Here is a 7,932-nt window from a genome sequence, read left to right on the forward strand (position 1 = left end):
CAGGCGCAAGGCTGCAGCCCCCTTTTGCAGTCCACATGTTCTATTCTAGTTTCAGTCACAATCCCCAGCCCCTGCAGCCATGTCACAGGCCGACAGTGATTTCGCAGCAAGAACACTAAAGTCTCCCTGCCAGCCCTATGGTTTCTATACCATGCTCAGCCGTGATCCCAGACCCACAATGATGACAGCACCAGGCCCAGTGATTTCAGCTCTTTCAGCTCTTGACCCACAAGCTTTATTTTACTGTCTCTGTGCCAGCCCTATATTTCCTATGCCGTGTTCAGCCCTGATTGCAGACCCACAATGATGACAGCAGCAGGCCCAGTGATTTCAGCTCTTTCAGCTCTTGACCCACAAGCTTTATTTTACTGCCAGCTCTCTTCTTCCAGCACCAGCTCTGTTTCTCCAGCTTCAAAGGGCAGCATCTTGATCTTGGCTCCAGCTCAGCAACAATTCAGCCCCCAGACCAGCCTCTCAAAGCCCACTCCACCAGCAATATTCCAGCCCTGCAGTGATTTTACCTGCCGCCCAACAATCCCCAGTAACTGTGCCAACCCCTGCATAAGTTCACCTCGAGACCCACAGCCCCATTCACAGGTCTAGGACCTTTTCTGTTTACATTCAAATCACAGCCTTACTGTCCACTTCCCAGCCCCACATTGATTTTGGTTCCACCTCTAGAGGTTCCATCCCAGGTGCCAACAAGATTCTACCATCGACGGGGTTTTCAGGCGCAAGGCTGCAGCCCCCTTTTGCAGTCCACATGTTCTGTTCTAGTTTCAGTCACAATCCCCAGCCCCTGCAGCCATGTCACAGGCCGACAGTGATTTCGCAGCAAGAACACTAAAGTCTCCCTGCCAGCCCTATGGTTTCTATACCATGCTCAGCCGCGATCCCAGACCCACAATGATGACAGCACCAGGCCCAGTGATTTCAGCTCTTTCAGCTCTTGACCCACAAGCTTTATTTTACTGTCTCTGTGCCAGCCCTATATTTCCTATGCTGTGTTCAGCCCTGATTGCAGACCCACAATGATGACAGCACCAGGCCCAGTGATTTCAGCTCTTTCAGCTCTTGACCCACAAGCTTTATTTTACAGTCTCTGTGCCAGCCCTATGGTTCCGATGCCGTGGTCAGCCCCCAACCCAGACCCACAATGATGACAGCACCAGGCCCAGTGATTTCAGCTCTTTCAGCTCTTGACCCACAAGCTTTATTTTACTGTCTCTCTGCCAGCCCTATATTTCCTATGCCGTGTTCAGCCCTGATTGCAGACCCACAATGATGACAGCAGCAGGCCCAGTGATTTCAGCTCTTTCAGCTCTTGACCCACAAGCTTTATTTTACTGCCAGCTCTCTTCTTCCAGCACCAGCTCTGTTTCTCCAGCTTCAAAGGGCAGCATCTTGATCTTGGCTCCAGCTCAGCAACAATTCAGCCCCCAGACCAGCCTCTCAAAGCCCACTCCACCAGCAATATTCCAGCCCTGCAGTGATTTTACCTGCCGCCCAACAATCCCCAGTAACTGTGCCAGCCCCTGCATAAGTTCACCTCGAGACCCACAGCCCCATTCACAGGTCTAGGACCTTTTCTGTTTACATTCAAATCACAGCCTTACTGTCCACTTCCCAGCCCCACATTGATTTTGGTTCCACCTCTAGAGGTTCCATCCCAGGTGCCAACAAGATTCTACCATCGACGGGGTTTTCAGGCGCAAGGCTGCAGCCCCCTTTTGCAGTCCACATGTTCTGTTCTAGTTTCAGTCACAATCCCCAGCCCCTGCAGCCATGTCACAGGCCGACAGTGATTTCGCAGCAAGAACACTAAAGTCTCCCTGCCAGCCCTATGGTTTCTATACCATGCTCAGCCGTGATCCCAGACCCACAATGATGACAGCACCAGGCCCAGTGATTTCAGCTCTTTCAGCTCTTGACCCACAAGCTTTATTTTACAGTCTCTGTGCCAGCCCTATGGTTCCGATGCCGTGCTCAGCCCCCAACCCAGACCCACAATGATGACAGCACCAGGCCCAGTGATTTCAGCTCTTTCAGCTCTTGACCCACAAGCTTTATTTTACTGCCAGCTCTCTTCTTCCAGCACCAGCTCTGTTTCTCCAGCTTCAAAGGGCAGCATCTTGATCTTGGCTCCAGCTCAGCAACAATTCAGCCCCCAGACCAGCCTCTCAAAGCCCACTCCACCAGCAATATTCCAGCCCTGCAGTGATTTTACCTGCCGCCCAACAATCCCCAGTAACTGTGCCAACCCCTGCATAAGTTCACCTCGAGACCCACAGCCCCATTCACGGGACTAGGATCTTTTCTGTTTTCAAATCACAGCCTCACAGTCCACTTCCCAACCCTACATTGATTTTGGTTCCACCTCTAGAGGTTCCATCCCAGGTGCCAACAAGATTCAACCATCGACGGGGTTTTCAGGCGCAAGGCTGCAGCCCCCTTTTGCAGTCCACATGTTCTGTTCTAGTTTCAGTCACAATCCCCAGCCCCTGCAGCCATGTCACAGGCCTACAGTGATTTCGCAGCAAGAACACTAAAGTCTCCCTGCCAACCCTATGGTTTCTATACCATGCTCAGCCGCGATCCCAGACCCACAATGATGACAGCACCAGGCCCAGTGATTTCAGCTCTTTCAGCTCTTGACCCACAAGCTTTATTTTACTGCCAGCTCTCTTCTTGCAGCTCCAGCTCTTGTTTTTTCAACTTCAAAGGGCAGCATCTTGATCTAGGCTCCAGCTCAGCAACAATTCAGCTCCCGCACGAGCCTCTCAAAGCCCACCCCACCAGCAATATTCCAGCCCTGCAGTGATTTTACCTGCCGCCCAACAATCCCCAGTAACTGTGCCAGCCCCTGCATAAGTTCACCTCGAGACCCACAGCCCCATTCACAGGTCTAGGACCTTTTCCGTTTACATTTAAAGTCCCAGCCTCACAGTCCACTTCCCAGCCCCTCAGTGATTTCAGCTCCAACCCAAGAGGTGCAAGCACAGGCGCAGGCAATATTCTACCATCAACAGGGTTTCCAATAACAAGGTAGAAGCCCTCTTCACACTCCACACATACTTTTATACTTTCCCTCACAATCCCCAGTCCCTGCAGCCATGTCACAGGCCGACAGTGATTTCGCAGCAAGAACACTAAAGTCTCCCTGCCAGCCCTATGGTTTCTATACCATGCTCAGCCGTGATCCCAGACCCACAATGATGACAGCACCAGGCCCAGTGATTTCAGCTCTTTCAGCTCTTGACCCACAAGCTTTATTTTACAGTCTCTGTGCCAGCCCTATGGTTCCGATGCCGTGCTCAGCCCCCAAGCCAGACGCACAATGATGACAGCACCAGGCCCAGTGATTTCAGCTCTTTCAGCTCTTGACCCACAAGCTTTATTTTACTGTCTCTGTGCCAGCCCTATATTTCCTATGCCGTGTTCAGCCCTGATTGCAGACCCACAATGATGACAGCACCAGGCCCAGTGATTTCAGCTCTTTCAGCTCTTGACCCACAAGCTTTATTTTACTGCCAGCTCTCTTCTTCCAGCTCTGTTTCTCCAGCTTCAAAGGGCAGCATCTTGATCTTGGCTCCAGCTCAGCAACAATTCAGCCCCCAGACCAGCCTCTCAAAGCCCACTCCACCAGCAATATTCCAGCCCTGCAGTGATTTTACCTGCCGCCCAACAATCCCCAGTAACTGTGCCAACCCCTGCATAAGTTCACCTCGAGACCCACAGCCCCATTCACGGGACTAGGATCTTTTCTGTTTTCAAATCACAGCCTTACAGTCCACTTCCCAACCCTACATTGATTTTGGTTCCACCTCTAGAGGTTCCATCCCAGGTGCCAACAAGATTCAACCATCGACGGGGTTTTCAGGCGCAAGGCTGCAGCCCCCTTTTGTAGTCCACATGTTCTGTTCTAGTTTCAGTCACAATCCCCAGCCCCTGCAGCCATGTCACAGGCCTACAGTGATTTCGCAGCAAGAACACTAAAGTCTCCCTGCCAACCCTATGGTTTCTATACCATGCTCAGCCGCGATCCCAGACCCACAATGATGACAGCACCAGGCCCAGTGATTTCAGCTCTTTCAGCTCTTGACCCACAAGCTTTATTTTACTGCCAGCTCTCTTCTTCCAGCACCAGCTCTTGTTTCTCCAACTTCAAAGGGCAGCATCTTGATCTAGGCTCCAGCTCAGCAACAATTCAGCTCCCGCACGAGCCTCTCAAAGCCCACCCCACCAGCAATATTCCAGCCCTGCAGTGATTTTACCTGCCGCCCAACAATCCCCAGTAACTGTGCCAGCCCCTGCATAAGTTCACCTCGAGACCCACAGCCCTATTCACAGGTCTAGGACCTTTTCCGTTTACATTTAAAGTCCCAGCCTCACAGTCCACTTCCCAGCCCCACAGTGATTTCAGCTCCAACCCAAGAGGTGCAAGCACAGGCGCAGGCAATATTCTACCATCAACAGGGTTTCCAATAACAAGGTAGAAGCCCTCTTCACACTCCACACATACTTTTATACTTTCCCTCACAATCCCCAGCCCCTGCAGCCATGTCACAGGCCGACAGTGATTTCGCAGCAAGAACACTAAAGTCTCCCTGCCAGCCCTATGGTTTCTATACCATGCTCAGCCGTGATCCCAGACCCACAATGATGACAGCACCAGGCCCAGTGATTTCAGCTCTTTCAGCTCTTGACCCACAAGCTTTATTTTACTGTCTCTGTGCCAGCCCTATGGTTCCGATGCTGTGTTCAGCCCCCAACCCAGACCCACAATGATGACAGCTGCAGGCCCAGTGATTTCAGCTCTTTCAGCTCTTGACCCACAAGCTTTATTTTACTGCCAGCTCTCTTCTTCCAGCACCAGCTCTGTTTCTCCAGCTTCAAAGGGCAGCATCTTGCTCTTGGCTCCAGCTGGGCCACAATTCACCTCCCACACGAGCCTCTCGAAGCCCATTCCACCAGCAATATCCCAGCCCTGCAGTGATTTTACCTCCCACCCAACAATCCCCTAGTCACTTTACTTGCCCATTCATAAGTTCACCTCGATACCCAGAACCCCATTCACAGGACTAGGACCTTTTCTGTTTTCTTTCCAAGTCCCAGCCCCGCAGTCCACTTCCCAGTCCCACAGAGATTTCAGCTCCAACCCAATAGGTGCAAGCACAGGTGCAGGCAATATTCTACCATCAACAGGGTTTCCAATAACAAGGTAGAAGCCCTCTTCGCACTCCACACATACTTTTCTAATTTCGCTCACAATCCCCAGTCCCTGGAGCCATGTCACAGGCCGACAGTGATTTCGCAGCAAGAACACTAAAGTCTCCCTGCCAGTCCTATGGTTTCTATGCCGTGCTCAGCTGCGATCCCAGACCCACAATGATGACAGCACCAGGCCCAGTGATTTCAGCTCTTTCAGCTCTTGACCCACAAGCTTTATTTTACTGCCAGCTCTCTTCTTCCAGCACCAGCTCTGTTTCTCCAGCTTCAAATGGCAGCATCTTGATCTTGGCTCCAGCTCAGCAACAATTCAGCCCCCAGACCAGCCTCTCAAAGCCCACTCCACCAGCAATATTCCAGCCCTGCAGTGATTTTACCTGCCGCCCAACAATCCCCAGTAACTGTGCCAACCCCTGCATAAGTTCACCTCGAGACCCACAGCCCCATTCACGGGACTAGGATCTTTTCTGTTTTCAAATCACAGCCTCACAGTCCACTTCCCAACCCTACATTGATTTTGGTTCCACCTCTAGAGGTTCCATCCCAGGTGCCAACAAGATTCAACCATCGACGGGGTTTTCAGGCGCAAGGCTGCAGCCCCCTTTTGCAGTCCACATGTTCTGTTCTAGTTTCAGTCACAATCCCCAGTCCCTGCAGCCATGTCACAGGCCTACAGTGATTTCGCAGCAAGAACACTAAAGTCTCCCTGCCAGCCCTATGGTTCCTATGCCATGCTCAGCCGTGATCCCAGACCCACAATGATGACAGCACCAGGCCCAGTGATTTCAGCTCTTTCAGCTCTTGACCCACAAGCTTTATTTTACTGCCAGCTCTCTTCTTCCAGCACCAGCTCTGTGTTTCTCCAACTTCAAAGGGCAGCATCTTGCTCTTGGCTCCAGCTCAGCAACAATTCACCTCCCACACGAGCCTCTCGAAGCCCACTCCACCAGCAATATTCCAGTCCTGCAGGTTTTTTAGCTCCCACCCAATAATCTCCAGTCACTTTGCCAGCCCCTGCATAAGCTCACCGCAATTCCCACAGCCCTGTTCACAGGTCTAGCACCTTTTCCACTTTCAAATCCCAGCCCCACATTCATTTCATCTCCACCTCTAGAGGTGCCATCACAGGCGGAAGCAATAGTCTACCACTAACTGGGTTTTCAGGCGCAAGGTTGCAGCCCCCTTTCCCACTCCACACATCCTGTTCTACTTTTGGTCACAATCCCCAGCCCTTGCATCCATGTCACAGGCCTACAGTGATTTCGTTGCAAGAACACTTTTGTCACTGTGCGAGCCCCTGCATAAGTTCCCTTCGATGCTCACAGTCCCATTCTCAGCCTTAGTTTTTTATGCATTTTCAACCACAATCCCAGCCCCACAGTGATTTCAGCTCGTTCCCTAGAGATGCCATTACAAATCTCGACAATATCACGGCATCGACGGGGCTTTCAGGCACAAGGTTGCAGTCCCCTTTTCCACTTCACATATCCTGTTCTACTTTCAGTCACAATACTCAGCCCCAGTATTCATATCACAGGCCTGCAGTGAGTTTAGCACATAAATCATACAATCTCTATGTCAGCCTTTCAGTCTCCATCCCATGTGCAGTCTCAATCCCAACCCCACCATTCCCCTTTCCCAGCCCCAGTGATTTCAGCTGTTGACCCACAAGCTGTATTTCACTGCCAGCTCTCTCCCTCCTAGCTGGCACTTTTCTCTAGCTCTGACAGGCAAAGCTGCTCTCAGGTTGAAACAGGGTTTTGGCTTCGGCTGCAGTTTTGGGGTTTCATATCCACATTCAGTATCACCATTCTTACCCCATTCTGGTAGTCATCATTCTATTTCCAGATTTTTCATTTGTGTGTCTCATTCTATGGTTACTCTTCAGATCTACAGTGAGTCTCCCTTTGAACAGTAATTGATGCTGCAGCACTGCAGTCCCCACCCTGGCCCCAGTGATTTCAGCTCCAGTCCCACATGCTTTATTTCACTGCCAGCTCTTCTGTTCCACTTCCTGCTCAACATCTTCACAGCAGTGCCACATAACACTAGTACTGCTTCTTAGGGCAGGATCTTTGTTTTAGCTCTAGCTCTGTGTGGTTTGAGCTCAGATCGTAGCTCTTAACAGCAATTTCAGCTCCAACCCTGCAGTTCACCTCCCAGCTCCACATTCCCACAGGGGTTTTACCCCAAACCCTACCATATTTCTGTCTCCTCCAGCTCTGCTGCCTCAGCTCCAGCTCCTCAGCTTCCTACTGGCTGTAGCTAAAAGCTGCTCCTGCTTCTCACTGCAGCTTGGGGCTGTTGATAAGGTCACAAATCAATTACTGCCATCATTTCAATGTCTCTAGAAGCTGTCCCACCCACCCCTGTGGGATCCCAACTTTGGGGACACTTGAGGCCTGAAGCTCAACATCTACCTTCTCCCTCACTCTGGCTCTCAGCCCAGCACCTGCACAAAGGCCCCCTCACCTCCTCCCAGGCAGCTCCAGGGGCTGGGAATAGCCACCGGGCTTCTACTCCCCCATCCCAAAAGGCACCCTTGGGCTGGTTCTTGGGTCCTGGAACCCTCTGAGCCCCCACACCCGCAGCCTCTCTGCTTGGTACCACGGGGCAGGGGCTGGGAAGCCCCAGGCATGTCCTGCAGGCCCTGTGCTGCAGCTCCGTGCCCTTCTCCCATGGCATTTTTCTAGCCCCAGCATT

The sequence above is a fragment of the Agelaius phoeniceus genome, chromosome 9 (assembly GCF_051311805.1).
Source record: "Agelaius phoeniceus isolate bAgePho1 chromosome 9, bAgePho1.hap1, whole genome shotgun sequence".
NCBI classification, from domain to species: domain Eukaryota; kingdom Metazoa; phylum Chordata; class Aves; order Passeriformes; family Icteridae; genus Agelaius; species Agelaius phoeniceus.